The sequence below is a fragment of the Bemisia tabaci genome, chromosome 3, assembly GCF_918797505.1.
Source record: "Bemisia tabaci chromosome 3, PGI_BMITA_v3".
NCBI lineage: Eukaryota > Metazoa > Arthropoda > Insecta > Hemiptera > Aleyrodidae > Bemisia > Bemisia tabaci.
This window is the reverse complement of record NC_092795.1, coordinates 45,186,153-45,202,312: the sequence shown is the minus strand read 5'-3', so window position 1 is coordinate 45,202,312 and position 16,160 is coordinate 45,186,153. Positions and strand designations below refer to the sequence as shown.

Below are 16,160 nucleotides of genomic sequence, written 5' to 3'. Positions count from 1 at the left end.
TCCATAAAATGTCTATATTTGCAGAAAATTATGCATATTTTTCCTTGAAATTTCATGATGCTTCAGATTAAATTGTGAACAAAATTGCCTGGAAAATTGGAGGAATGTTAGTCGAAATTTTTCGCGTAAATTATTTTTTTATTGCAGGCAATATGGCAACGCCTGAAGGCACATACGGCGTTCTTCCTTAGAACAGCGTACTATCATCGCGCGAAATGCGAAATTACAGCGCGTTTAGTTTATATTGATTGCCTTGAACCTCACGCGTACGCCTCGTCTACCCGCGGAGCAGATACAGAGATAGAGAAAGAGAAAAAAGAGGGGGACGGGGGGGAGAGAAAATAAAACAACGCCTGAAGAAATATCAAGTCATTTAATTTTAGAGCACGAAGGATGGAAAGGCAAATTAAACTCGCGGAATAAAAGCGGATTCCTCTTCGTGAGCTCATTTCATCGGTTTATATAATCTCTTGTGCATAATTAAAATGCGTTACATTTTTTTGGTTTTAATTTAATCAGTTTGCGAGCTTACACACACAAACACACGCTTGCCGATTGAAATTAGGGACAATTCCATTTCTATAAACTGCAGATCCTTTCGCACTGTACTGCCGTGCTAAGGAAGAACGCCGTATTCGAGAATTGCCAAATTTCCTTCGATGAAATGTTAATTTTTGAGTAAAGTTATGTATATTTTCCCCTGAAATTTTCAGGAACGCTAGGTGAAATTGCGAACAAAATTATCTGAAAACCTGGAGGGAAAATATTCAGAAGTTTACCGGGAAATTCGTGTTTTATCAAAGGAAACTCGGCAACGCCTGACGGTTCATACGGCGTTCTTCCTTAGCATGGCAATATATCTCACAACCATTACATGGATCAAACTCAGTTACTCAGCAGCGACGAATAGATCGTATTCTATAGTGGTTCGATGTATCGTTTGGTTCAAATTAATAAAACATGACCCCTGACAAAAATTTTAGGATTTAAGTAGAGGTGTAAATGAGATAATTCTTAACAATTTCACTTTTCATTACCATTTTATACCATAAGAATCAAAAACCTGTCACAAGAAACCTGTTCCCTCAGATTACTCAATTGACTTTCGAGGCAATGTTTACATGTTGAACCAATCGATATCGATACAATTTCACCTGTTTAATGTATCGAATACGATCCATCACCCAAAGCGTATAGAACTAAATCCTCACCTCCCCCCCCCCCCTCTAATACTTAATTTAAAATACGGTGGCGTGGAGTGCTTTGCGATTTATCGTTTTATCTGCCATTTAAACCTATGGAAAAGGATCGATGAACAGGATGTTTGCAACGAACACCTTGATAATCGATTCTTTACCATAGTTTCAAATGGGGGAAATATCGATAGTCGATCATTCACGCCTCGCCACTGACCAAATAATTAAATAAAATGGCAATCTCCCCTAGAAACACATCAAGGCAACTGTAAGAGTAGTTCAAATCTATTAGAAATTGCCAATTTTCATCTTTTGTGGCATCTTTTATTTCCAATTTCAAAGTGTCGCGTCGGTCGTGCGGTGTCTGTTACGTAACCGAAACAATTTGGCAGTGCTATGCCGCCAAGTTTAACGAGACCGCCAGCCAAAGGAGTTGTGATTGGACCTAAGGCTAGTTTGTTAACAACTGTAATTTGATACTAAATCAAAATGTCTTATGCAGAAGCTGAGATAGCTGAGTTGGATACTTTTCGAATGAAAAAATGAAATTTGGTAAAAATTTGTGCACTTTAATCTATAAAAGTGCTGCACATCCTGGTCATTCCTATTATCGTGATTTCACAAGGAAGTATGATGTTCAAAGAAGTCTAGAGCCACTGGCATGTACTACATGTGGATATGAGCTGTTTATCTCATACTCATTATGATAATTTCATAGTTTCCGGGTTCAATTCCCGGCTAGGCGACCCGAGTTTGATGGTCTCAAACAACAGTTACTTGAGGCTGGCTTGATTAAGGACGGAGGGGGGATGGGGCAGTGGGGCTTTAGGGATGGTAAAGCGCAGGTCCTGCGCCGCAGGATTATCCCTCGTGGGATACTTGACGTGTAAAAAAAAAAGTTTTGAGGTTCTGCCTTACTTCAAAAAAGGTTAGACAAATAGAAAATAAGAGCAACAGTTTTTGTTACATTGGTAATGAAATACATATCTTAGTGGTATCTAAAAATAAAAGATCGATCCAAATGAAAAGAAAAGAGCGCAATTTTATACACATGGCAATTTTGTCGTGAGAGAAAGCTATTAAGTACTTGGATTTTATTACTCTTTACAAGGTCAAATTGAGTTGATGGTATCAGAGTAAACTATTTAACTCGGGATGGATACCATTTTTCTAATGTGGTAAATTTGTCAGATTTATTCTATATGGTATCAGACTTGACATTTTGACCGAAAAAATCGGAATTTCCATTCACATATTCATGTCTTCAAGCTACTTTATTATAAAGATTAAAATTAAAAAGTTTAACTTAAATTCTTGCACATGTGAAAGGTAAACATCGCCAAATTTTCAATATTCATGCATCGGAATATTTCTTAAGAATTTATTTTAAATTTTTAGATTTTTTTTTTCTCTTCCTTGGTAAAAATTGGCAGTAGAATCTGTGTTCCAAAATACCATGGACCTACGGCCGGCTGTAAAATTTCCAATAGCTTCTATAGCCGGCTACACAATTTCTTATAGCCTTTTATAGCCGATGGCGACTAAGCAACTCACAGTTAGGCGATAAAGTGTATGCTGTACGTCACTAATTACGGATGCTAGGACTTAGTGAGTTTTAGGACCACTGCTCTGTTTTTGGGCCGTTGATTTATTTTGCGAGGAAAGCTCCGTACTTTTGATCGATGCCTGCCATTCCTAATATATTAGATCGCCTTCAGTTTCGTATGATACTGTGCAATATCTCCGGTGTGAAATAGTTGCTTCAAGCGCCGTGGCACGCTGCCGACGCTGCGGCGCGGCAGGCGGGCAACCAGCGCGACTAGCGAATTGGCGCCTTCAAACCTAACAAGGATACTTCACGCGTTGCGTAATGCGTGAAGTATCCCTGTTAGGTTTGTAGGCGCCAGTTCGTCGCCGCTCCGCTTTGTGTTGGGCTCTAATATTTAATCTGGCGGAGTCAGCGTTATTCAACTCATGATTTTGAAATGTTTGCATGTCCTGTATGGATTAATCTCGTTTTAATTGATGAAAAAAAATATGTATCAAAGGAAAATATAACGTGTGTTTTGTAAATATTAAGGTGGTTCTGAATCAAACTTAATGATTTCCAAAGCACACGAATTTCTACACAATTTCTAATAGCCTTTTATAATCGATGGCGGAAAAGCAACAGCCAGGCGATAATGTGTAAAGCCCGGCTATAGGAACTATAGCCCGGCTGCATAATTTTTTATCGCTTCGTATAGCCCGGCCGTATGATTTTCGCCGCATTCTACAGCCAGCTATATGATTTTCTGTAGCCTTCTTTAGCCGGCTATAAGAATTCCTATGGTATTTTGAACTGCAGCTCTTATCGCCAATTTTTACCAGGGTTTTCAGGTTTCTCACTCATTTTTACCCCTGAAAATGCATTATTTTCGAAACCAAGCGTCCTCACATCGGTAGCGCATTAATTTTCAGACGTTTGAAATGCTTCATTATATTTCAGTCGTATTCCTATTCATTTTCTAAAACTTTTATTAAATTTTTTTATGTTTCACCACATTTTTTCCCGCGGCGAATAGCTGACCACCTAATCAAAATCTAATAATGCAAAACAACCGTTACGGTGGGAAAACGCGCAATCAGTTAGTGACGTCTCGTCGCTGATTCGTCGTCACTTTTTCCCTCGGAGAAACCAATAAACATTATACTGTCTATTAGTCATTGCGTTTTTTGATCTGATACCAACACTACAACGCTAGGACGTAATTATAGTGAGATTTTGGATACAATTTACTTTTGCACTGTCGGAATGTTCTTACGCAACACTGTCAAACTGACAAAATACAACCAGCATTTCAACGATTCTTAAAGAATTCTTCCTGATTGTTTTTTAAATATTTAAAACGAAAACACTTACGAAAATATAATAGCATTCGTTAAAAAAACCAGCCGTATGTTGATACCTTGAATTATCAAGGAATGTTATGAGTTTTTCGTCAACCATAGGAAATGAAAATACATATGCATAACCTCTCAGATGAAGTTAATGGGCACGTATGAACGGGAAGGCTCTTCAAAACTGATCATTTTAAGAATTCTGCCGAGAATCTGTGCAATTTTCCGGTAAGATGTCTTTTAGTTTTTTTAGTTGCTGATGAGCTAAAATATATAAATGATTCAAATTATTTTTAGGCACTTTTAAGCCATTGACCCCGCATTTTAAAAAGAGCTTATGAATAGAACAGACAGTGAGGACTAAAAGGTGCCTGAAAGAATCAAAATGTGACCGTCAATGGATAAGGAACTTTAGCACACGGATGCAAAATGATCAGTAGAGTAGCCTTTGTCGAGTTCGGCCGACAAATCAGATTTTTGAAACTTTCATGGAAACCACTCTCTCGTACTGTGAAAAATAAGCATGTGTTAAAGCATGCCAACAATTTTTGTGCCGACAGAGGAGACAGAGGACGTAAATTTGCATTTTCATCCAGGAATTTCATGCCCTGAATATAGCAATTTACAACTTATTCAACTTATATGGTCTTAACATTACATATTTTGAACAATACTTCCAGCAGTCATGTCTCCGGTTTGGTTTGACACTCTGTGCGTTTTTCGTCCCAAAATTTTCATAAAGCACTCGCGTATAATCCGGTCCCAAGTCCCAATTTTAAGTTTATGGGTGTTATGCGGTTCCTTTCCCAGCGACCGGTTTAAAAATTTAGAGGTACTTACGGTCAATCGGGGCTTGATTAGAGATTGAAAGGGCCACTCAGAGTCAAGAATCCAAAATCGATGAAACGCTCACTGACATCACACACCACACAAAACGAAGTTCGCACAGAAGCTAGAAACTACCAAAAAGTTTCTGATCAAACTCGATTGAAACTACGATGCACTCGTTTATTATGAACAGAACAAACGTAGTAATTTATCATGAATGTAAACGCACTACACTAAACAGGAGCATTTGGCACAAAGGAGGACCGTCGTCTCGAAATCCGCATTTCGGAAGTGCTCGAAAAATTCAAAGAAATATTCCATTACGGTTAGGGATCGAATAAAGGGTGCAAAACGAGAAGAGCGCGCAAATTGGCTTCTGGCACTTATGGAACGGATGAAAAACGCATGCCGGGTATGTTTAGATGGCGTAATGGCGGCGTGGCGTCCGTAACAGCGGTGTGGCGACAGTCACAGGAGCGCGGGCGACAACGCTGGCGCTAAGCTGAGTGGATGACACTCTGCTTTCGCGTTCACTTTCTGCCAAGTTCAAGAGCGAGGAATCACCTCCAGTGGCGCTCTTGGCCGTGACCACTCACGCACACCTTGATTCAGAGACTAATCGACTTATCGGTATGGAATCGGATGCACCAATCGAGTTTTCAGAGAAAACCACTGATGCCCCCTTTGCTGGTAGGTAAAGGTCCAAGCAGGGGTGCAGTAACTTCCCAACCATGCGATCGCCGACCGGCCGTTCATGCCGTTTGCGTGAAATGGGGGAAAAGTGAGGACGAGAAAAATTGGGGAACCCACGTGAGGACAAAAAAATTTTGGGGAACCTTGGGAGGTTTTTTTTTTTTTAGGGTATAGGGGGAACTTGATTGTTGAACCTAACTGTCAAGCGCACTGTTTTTGCAGGAACAAAACATTCAAGCGCTCTGTTTTTGGAGGAACCAAACTATTGACCGCGCTGTTTTGAGGGAACCCAACTGTCGACCGCGTTAATTTATGCGTCGGGCAAAATTCTGCGATAACTTAAAATGAGGGAACCTAAATTTATCTTGGGGAACCCTTGGAAGTTTCTGCACCCCTATGGGTCCAAGAAACTGCGCCATGTTTAGACTGCACCAAGCAAGAGGGAACCAAGTCGCAGGAGGCATTCTATCGAACAATTTCTTCTTTGAGGGAGTGCGTTCGTGCGGATTCTCTTGAAAATTTTGGAGATTTCGCTTCACGTCACAGAGGAAACCTCCTGAAGTTTTCAAAAAAAATCTACACTAGCGTAAAAAAAATAAATTATCCGATAAAACTTGGCGATGGTCGATGTAACTTGGTTCTTTTCTGCTCATAGGAATATCTATTTCAGGACTAACCCCGTATTATGACGGCTTCATATGAAAAGTGCGCATCTTTATTGCAACACTAAAGAAACTTCGTTTATTTAACAATTTTTCAGAAGAAATTATTTAAAAAATTGTCGGTCGATTTCCACAAAAAAATAAATAAAAAAATAAAACATGCGACGAGTTTGCAATGTCGCAATCGGCGAGGTACGAATCTTGCGACTTTAGCCATCATAATTGGAGGATTTCTCCGAAATTTAATTTTGTCGAATTGAAAACTGACTCACAGTTGGGGTTGTCAGCGACTGCTCCTCAAAGCGTAAGTCAAAATCGTTATTTTTCCCTGATGTACCTATTGCACTCTTTCTTAACGAGGCTCTGCCTCTGTCAAATCGATTCCAATACACTATTATTGTTGCGATCATAATACATATCGCAGATAATAAACATCGAATTGGTTGGAGAAAAAAAATCTCAGAACATGGATATTGGGACCGACAGAATTGTTCCTGCAAAAATTTTATTGCAGCTACTACTAGAAAAGTAGGCAGGACCTTGGAGCCACTATGACCATGGTAAAATCAACGATTTTTTTTTTTCTCCGCGCACAATATAAGGTAAATGCATGAAGTTTCGATTTATTGATTTTATATCAACCGATTTGCTGCAGATCTATCATTAAAAAGTGGAAATTAAGTTTCGAGGTTGTGAAAGATGTGTCCGGATTTACGTTGTGGGTGAATTTCGTGGAAGGAGAGAAGTAAATAAATAAAAATAAAGATGGGAAAATTCCGTTACGTAATACGCGAATCTCCTTTCTCCTTTAAAATCAACTTCGAGGTTTTATTGGATAAAATTGGCGATGTTGCATTCAACCAGAGTGAAAAATCCTTCTCTAAGTTGATGATGATGCAACGGTGTTTAACCTTGAGAAATTGAGTGAATAAACCAATGCTTCTTGGAAACAAAAAAAACTGCACAAAACGAAGAGGACGTAGAATTCGATAAAAAAAACCTCGCGCGAATCGCGAAGAAGGCTCTCAGGAAGAAAAAAAATCCGTCCGGGAATCTACTTTACGACTCCACTGTCCTACAGATATCCACCTAATACAAGTCTTAAACAACCGATCCCTGCAACCAATTACCTACTTAATACAGTCATATAACAAATTCAACGCTGGGAAATTAAAGTGGATTTCACTGTCGGTCAACACTTACTAGAGGCATTAAGTGAAAAATTTCCTATCCCTAGTGCCGCCTATGGGTCAGAATATAACAAAATTTTTCAGTGGCGTGGCGTGCTTTGCAATAAATCGATTGATGTGCCATTCAAACCCATAGAAGAGGATCGATAAACAGGGTGTTCGCTACGTGCACCTTAATGTCGATTCTTTACCATGACTTCAAATGGGGAAATATCGATAGTCGCTCGTGCACGCCTCGACAGATTCAGCATTCTCGTATTGGTTTATTGGATTATCATTAAGTAGGTAGGTCGATGTATGATAGTCACAGTAACCGAGTTAATTTAATAATGCCCCCAGAAAGTGATCCTCTTTCACGACGACTATTGAAATTGATAGCTAGAGCTATAGATAAAGCGGACAAAGGAAAAATGGAGCAATCCCATTGGTAAAAACCAATAAACTAAAGGCGGGAGAGTAATGAACTAACTGTAGAATCTCTCGTGGATTGCTGTTAGTTAGTCTATTACTTACCTCCTGTGTCTACTGCAACCACTCGCTTTCGCCGATTGGATCGCTCCATTTTTTCTTTGCCTCCTTTGTCCATCGCTTTGTCTATCAATGCATAAACTCCCGGATGGCCAAAAAGCCAGAATAAATGCTGATACAGAACAGGATCTCCTCCACCCAATGGATCATAAAAAGACCTGTTGTAATAATTACGATCCATTAATTATATACTCGTAGTAATAGCGCCTGCAAGTACGGGCATTGGAATTAATAGTAAGAACACAGTAATTAAAACTGACCAAACAAAAAGACTCACATATTCAAAATGTATACCAAGGAGTCGCATACTAAAAATAGTAACAATAAAATTAACTGAACCTAAAACTGATGAGACGCCCCGAAATAAGGAAGGGATTTTTGAGAATTTCAAAAATCGACCCATCGGGGCCGCTTCGAAGTTGCAAAACGCAGAATTCGGGTTTTGTAGCATCCACTATAGTTCCTCATAAATCTGTACCGAATCCTCCCTAAAAGTTATATAACGCTAACCCAAATCTCCCACCTCCACATCGCAGATGAGTATTAAAAAAGCGGGTTGAAACCGGTCCAGTTGGTGTTGCTGTTAACGAGATAAAGTGAAAGGATTGTAATTCGGAAAAATAACAACAGAGTGGTTTTTTTACCTTATTTATTCCCCCTCTCCCACCTATCGATTCATTAGCATTTTCGGAGACGACCTACCACCTGGAGTGTTTCACCCAGATTTCAGCAAAAATATAACAGTGTGTAAAAAAAAAAAAAAAAAAAAAATATTAATAAAAATAAAGCCAGTCACGAGGTACATTGAGAAGCGGGTTGCGTTCATCGGCTAGGAGGAGCGCACCCGTATAGAGGGCACGCCCAAAACTGCCCGACGGCTGAGGCGGGGGCGAGGGCCTCCTGCCCTCTGCTTGTAGCAGGATCTATGCTGCAGTGCCGTGCTAAGGAAAAACACCGTATGAACCTTCAGGCGTTGCCAAATTTTCTTTGATGAAACACACATTTCCTAGTAGACTTGTGATTATTTTTCTTCCAACACTGGTAAAAAAAAACCTCTTGGTTCAAGAGTGCAGTTTCTTGTCGCCGGATTTAAGATTCTGGACTCTTGTTCTAATGCAAAATCCGCTTGAAACAAGAGTTCAAGACTCTTAAATCCGGCGACAAGAAACTGCACTCTTAAGTCAATGCAATGCGGCATTGGTCCAAGAGGTTTTTTTTACCAGTGAAGTTTTCAGATAATTTTGTTTGCAATTTCACCTAAAGCTCCTGAAAATTTCAAAGAACAATATTCACAACTTTCCTTGAAAATGAACATTTTATCGGAGGAAATTTGGCAACTCTCGAATGTTCATACGGCGCTCTTCTTTAGCACGGCAGTGCAGGGATGCCCGTTACGCTACTGAACGCACCCGTAACGCAGGATCAGACCCCCTCCCCTCTCCTCTGAGGTGGAATCGGTGAAACTGCACGAACGCATACCTCGTTTTCGGTATTCATATACATTTCAGCTCTCATTCACTTTATCAGAGCCGAACGAGCCAACGGCAATGCAAGAAATTTTCATGAATTATTCTACATACCTACGGAGAAGAAAATTCAGGGATTTTCTTAAGAAATGAAATTGAGTATGTTTCAATTTAAAAAATAAAGTATATGGAAGGAAGTCTAAAACGTCGAAAACCGAGATACACTTCTCTGCAGTTCTGCGGTCTCTCTTCATTTCATGAATCTAAGAAAATATAAAAAATAAAAAAGAATTATACCTACATAAAAATAATAGATTTGATAATTAACATCAGTAAGTAGCGAGAAGAATACATTCAATTATATCTAAATGCTGTACTAATAAATCATCACTTAAATGTAAATTTAAAAAAAAATAGATTTAATAATTAACACTAGACAAAAAAAAACTCTAAGAAGTGGCCCAAATACTGAATGTAACAAGGTGGAGAAATGGTGCTAGGTCCATACCATTTCGCGGGGAAAACGAAGCCGAGAAGTTTCAAAAATTATAATTAGAGTCAAAAATAAATTTATTAGAGTCAAAAATAAATTATCAATAGTAAATTTATTTTTGACTCTAATTATAATTTTTCAAGCTTCTCGGCTTCGTTTTCCCCGCGAAATGGTGTGAACCTAGCACCATTTCTCCACCTTGTTACATAATTAATATTGGTAAGTCTGATAGAAAAATACATTTAATACTATTGAAGTCTGATTCGTACTGATTCGTCCTTTAAGAGAGGTGTGATTTCCTCTTTACAGCCAATTACACAGCTTGACGTAAGAAACAAAAGCCATGGAAAATGCGTGGTATAAATGGAGTATGGAAGTTCTAAATAATATAATTAAATAGTGGGGCAGAGAGGGGCATGAAAATTATCCAAATGAGTGAATTTAAAGTGGATAAATGGAGCGGCTGGAGCTCAGAGACGTCGGTTTTTGCTGAACCTTTGATTACCCGTTTCCTGTTGAGCGATTCGCCATTCAGCTCAGACATATTCAGCTTTGGTCTCAAGAGTAACAATCATCTGCCAAACACTTTTTAAAGCTGCTGGATTTTACCTAATCTTTTACTTATTTCCCGTTTCTTTCAGCACTAAAAATGCAATTAAAAATTGAACGGAACGAGAAAGTAAAATAAAATCACGAATGCTCTGGTTGTCTTCGGTTAGCTGTGACTGAATCTATACCTTTTATATTATAATGACCGCATTTGATCACACTATAGAATAATTTGACTACATTTTGCAGAACTCTACTTTCTGGCTCATCCGTAAAAACACATATGTGCATAAGGAAACTAATGGACCCTGGTAAAAATTGGCAGTAGAATCTGTGTTCCAAAATACCATAGACCTAAAGCCGGCTGTAAGATTTTCAATAGCTTCTATAGCCTGCTGCACAACTTCTTATAGCCTTTTATAGCCGATGGCGATTGAGCAACAGCCAGGCGATAAAGTGTATGCTAAATGTTACTAATTACGGATGCTAGGACTGTTTTTGGATTATCGCTCTATTTTTGGGCCGTAGTATCTTGATTTATTTTGCGCGGAAAGCTCCGTACTTTTGAAGGATGCCTGCCATTCCTAATATTTTGGACCGCCTTCAATTTCGTATGATACTGTGGAATACCTCTGGTGTGAAATAGTTGCTTCAAGCGCCGTGGCATGCTGCGACGCGGCGCGGCGTGCGGGCAGCCAGCGCGAAAAGAGCCTCAGCGCCTACAAACCTAACAGGGATACTTCACGCATTGCGCCATGCGTGAAGTATCCCTGTTAGGTTTGTAGGCGCTGGTGCGCGCTTATCGCTGGCAGCACGCAGCTCCGCTCTGTGTTAGGCTCCAATATAATCTTGCGGAGTCAGCGTTTTTCAACTCATGATTTTGAAATGTTTGCACATCCTGTATGGATTATTCTCATTTTAATTGATGAAAAAAAATATGTATTAAAGGAAAATATAATGTGTGTTTTGTGCATATTGTGGTGATTCCATATCAAACTTAACGATTTCCAAAGCACACGAATTTCTACAATTTCTTATAGCCTTTTATAGCCGATGGCGATAAAGTGTAAAGCCCGGCGATAGGAACTATAGCCCGGCTGCATACTTTTTTATCGCTTCGTATAGCCCGGCTGTATGATTTTTTCTACAGCCAGCTATATGATTTTCTATTGCCTTCTTTAGCCGGCTATAAGAATTCCTATGGTATTTTGAAACGCAGCTCCTATCGCCAATTTTTACCAGAGGAGACTAAACTGAGCCAAAAATAGTAGTTTTTAATTGCAAAATGTAGTCCAATCATCACATGAAAGTTTCTAGAATGAATATTCATTGTGCTTGCTTTCAACGAATTGGTTAATTAGAATCGACCTATTCAAGACAACATATAAATATAAAGTACAAGTTATCGATTCAACTAAATAAATTCGTAATTTAAGCAAGTTTATACCCTACAGATCGCGGTTTTGTTAGTTTGGGTGATTGAAAATTTTCTACAGATTACCTGCTCAATGAGGTAATATGCAATGCACAAAATGAGGGACAATATCTACCGGTGGGCTCATAACCCATCCGATTACCGGTTTAATCAAAGCGCAGGGAGCGATATAATTGTGTATTTCTCATAACTATTCGTATTCGTGCTCACGGTATATTTGTTGCATATGCAACAAAATTGAAGGCGGACCGACCTCAAGTGATCGATATCTATGAAAAGGTTCACATATGGTCGATGTATATCAATAGGTCCACGCATGGTCTATTGTTTTAGAAAAGTGCACATTCGAGCTCTCTTGTAAGTTTGTTGCCTAAACAGCGAAATTGAAGGCGAACTCCTGTTGATGGTACCTTTCATTTATGCATCGTATGTTATTAGTTGGACGTATATCTATCTAACAGATTTATGTGGAGGTGAGAAATATGGGGTTTGCTCGTGAGTGCTCTGGCCGTAAGAGTGAATGAGAATAATAAAGCGCCAGTGACGTCAACGAAAATGGATGCCGTCGTCGCGGCTCCTCATGTGCGCTTTAATTCATGAGCTTTGTCCACAACGCTCTCGTGCCATGCCCGCGGCGCATTCAGTTGGCACATAGTTCTGTTTGCTGAATTTAAAATCCCGCTTTTCCAATTCTTCAAAAGGAATCACGCCCACTTTTACATTATGTTTCTTATGCAGCTTTCTAGAGCACACCCCATATTTCTCACCTGCACATAGTTCTGTTCGATAGAAATACGTCCATTTAAAAATTAAGTATGACAGGAAGTCTGTGACGTCGGAAACCGAGATACAGGGTCCGGGAGTTCTTCCTTTATTTTCTTTCAATCCAGTAAAAACTTAGCGCCCTCCTCGTCTTTGTATGAAAAGTTCGAAGCTTTGACGGGAACCCCAATACCCCCTCTCTCATCTCATTGACATAATGTCCCAGCGTGGACGCAGCGTCCGGAAAGTTACAACAAGCTCATTGCCCGACTTGGACCTGAAGCCGAGTTGTGAGCACTTCACTAAAAAGCAAGAGGGTTTTTAGGGAGCTCCTACGGCATACGAGCGCTTTCTACATGACAACGGCGCTTTCAGACGACTTCCTGATCATTTTCGGTCCCGTGCGTATTTGCGCTGGTCCAGTGGCCGTTTCAAATTAGGCGAATGTCAATCTCATCTTCCTCAAGGGTGGCCGTGCATCCTCGTTCCCGGATTGCCTCCATCCTGCCCGTATTCGAACTATCTTTCAGATCACCCGCGACTATCCAGTGAAGATGTAGTGTCAGTGACGCCTGAAACGGATTACGAACAAAAAGGTACGAAAGCTACTGAGATGAAAATTTATGGAGTTTAAGCCATTACGCAAGGTTAAAATTCGTAAAAAAATTAAAAAACTTGAAACCACTCACTCGCATAAATCGTAAAATAATTGTTTAATTAATTGATGATTTAATTATTGTACGATTTATGCAAGTGAGTGGTTTTAAGTTTTTTAAATGTTTTACGAGAGCTATTCATTCCTTCGGTCGGTTTTGATTTTTGAGAGTTTTAGTTGATTTTCTTTGAAAATAAGTACCTGCCCATAATAACGCGCAGCTTGACCTTGGGTTTGACCCTTTTCATGGGAGTGGATACTAATTAAAGGATATTTGAGGGGCTTGGAGGACGAGGCAGTTTTTGAAAAAATTGAAATATTAATGATTCCAAGTAAAACTAGTATTAATGCATATTCTGTGAAAAATTCGCCCCCAAATACCAATTTTTAAGCATGAAAAATTCAGTTTTAACATTCTTTCTCCAATAAGGATCCATGTAATTTCGAAAGGTCAAACACGTGCTTCTCGAAGTAGCAAAAACTGCGCTTATGCTCCTTGATCTCCAAGCCCCTCGTGTCTTGCTCCCAATAGGCGGATGTTACTGCTGGAAGTCTGAAACCACGAATCTCTAATTTAGTGTTAACCTAAAAATCGGCGAGACTTCTTCATCGTTCCGAAGAAGAACACCAATATTGTTTGAAAATTTTACGGTGAGGCTCTTGTAAGATGAAGAAAAATTATAGGGTCTTAAAAAAAGATGTAGCTCTTATTTTTTTTTTAAAAAAAAACGTGTTTGCAACTTACATTATCGCAGCCTGAAAGTTCTTGAAATTTCACCGGCGATTCCTCTTTCGCTGATCCAATTCCCATTTTGCATAAAATGATTTGTTTTCCAAAAATTGAGATAAATCTATCGAGAGAATACATCAACTGTGATGTTAGATTCCCCTCGCCATTTAAGGGTAAATTTTGATTATGATAAGTTGGGAGTCCGCGCATCTGCCAAACGGAGCTATGTGCATTATGACGTGAGCCCTGTTATGCATATATTTTCATGGGTCTCGGGGTTATGTCTTAATGCGCATAGTTCCGTTTGGCAGAAATACGTTCAAATAACGCTTCCTCCCGATCCCAGCTGTGTAAATTTACACATTTTGTTGCGCATGGATTGCAGCCGTACTTATGTGTGAAATGTGACTTTTGACATTTATTACTGTCATAGCGCTGCCAAATATTGGAAATGAGGCTCCCCCCAAAAAGTTAGAGAATGGAAATGATTACGGTGAGTGCGCGGTAACAATCTGGCTTGGTAATGTTTGGAAATATGAAGTGTTTCCGATTTTATGCCGTCCGTATTCGATGTTCAGAATTCGTCACGAGAAACATTTGTATGTCACTGGCGAGGAAACTTTGTTACGTATCAATTCAATCGATACAGTAAAAGTGAAATGTTAAGTCATGCTACCAAAGGAAGAAGGCTACATCATACCTACTCCAAAAAGTACATACACACGTTAGTAATTTTTATCCGTGTTCGAAATTTTTGTTCTAAGTACAACAAATAAAGAATTATTCGGCAGAAGGCTGCCAGATTTTAGAGTCGCTTTAATGAAAATAACATTTGAATGAAAAACTTGAAAAGAAAAATTGGTTCAAATATTAGGGGATAAAATTAAGTTTAGTCAGTCATCTCGGAATTATTTCCTCTTTTGTTGAAAGTTTCATTTTTGCCTTCGAAAAATCTAAAGACGCGACTTCCGAGCTTTCAATTTTCACTCAGAGGTCAATTTGTAAAGCTCTGAAGGGTCTTCTTGTCTTTTGATTTTATTTAAGATTTTTCACTTAAATACTAATTTTTACTATTTTAGTTTAAAAAGTTTGTTTCACATAATTTCCTTCATTCAAGCTTTTAATTATAAAGCAATTTTAGACCAGTAGAACCGTTAACCAGTAGAAAGTAAACATGTTAAGGCCGCGTAATTGAATTGAATTGCATTATTTCCTTATTATGCTAAGCGTTTCATTTGTAATGTCTCAATGTTTATCGTGGAACTCTATTCTAGTTTCGAGATTTTTTTTCTCTGTTTTATACACTCCACAGAACTTCCACAAATATTTCCATATTTCCACGACAACCCGCGCAACTAAACTAGCCCGTAAAAAGTGAGACCCCGCGCAATATCTGAAACGTTGAAGTGAAGTCCCATCAGTCTATATGCCTCGTAGGGATCTCTTCACAGTGACGTGTTGAAATGGAATTTCGGCTGATTTGTTAATATTAAAAAAATAATTCAAACAGAACATGACAATAAGAGGAGTCCGGTTGGTTATTATCTTATCACTTGCTCTCCCACTATCTATTCATACTTGTCAATATTTGTCACCTGAAATGGACTTACATAAACCGGCGCTACTTATACTTAACATTTGTATAAACTTTAAACTAATTTATATTTTGATTGAGCAACACATTTAATATTTTCCGGATGTTTACGAGGAATTTATACATTCCGCTCTCTGTAGGCAGTCCGATAGAAATAAAGGCTCACCAGATGTTAGTTTTAACATCTCTCAAAGCCATAGTGACTAGTTGTCAATCTCCAACTATTTTAGTTTTTTAATAAGGACATATTCCTTGAGGTTGTTTAAGAATTTTCCCGGAAAAAAGAAGGAAATTCATGAAAATTTTTTAAGCATTTGCGTTGAGTCGTTTTCTATTGAAAAATCAAATTTAACAAGAAGTCTGCAACGTCGCGAACCAAGATACGTGGTTTAGGAGTTTCACCGCCAATTTGTTACGGAATAAACAAAGAGGTAATGTAGAAAATATAATGAAAAAAATCCTCTTTGACTGAAAAAAAGTAGTTCAGCTGCGTTATAAG

At 38.8% G+C, this 16,160-nt stretch overlaps 2 protein-coding genes across 4 annotated transcripts in view; one reads left to right on the top strand and one right to left on the bottom strand.

Moving 5' to 3' along the window:
• Nucleotides 1–5,511, bottom strand: part of LOC109030691 (ABC transporter G family member 20) — a 35,040-nt gene extending 29,529 nt beyond the window's left edge. Inside the window, exon 1 of the mRNA XM_072298444.1 lies at nucleotides 4,917–5,511. The gene's annotated coding sequence lies outside the window, so the exon portion shown is untranslated. The remainder of the gene's footprint in view (nucleotides 1–4,916) is intronic.
• Nucleotides 5,512–13,110: 7,599 nt separating this feature from the next.
• The window catches only part of LOC109030646 (organic cation transporter protein), a 29,640-nt gene continuing 26,590 nt past the window's right edge, over nucleotides 13,111–16,160 (top strand). For 2 of the 3 annotated variants that reach the window (XM_019041713.2, XM_019041712.2), the window contains exon 1: nucleotides 13,111–13,278. The gene's annotated coding sequence lies outside the window, so the exon portion shown is untranslated. Of the gene's footprint in view, nucleotides 13,279–14,769; nucleotides 14,792–16,160 lie in introns of those variants that run through there. The other variant, XM_072298443.1, reaches the window with a different exon arrangement.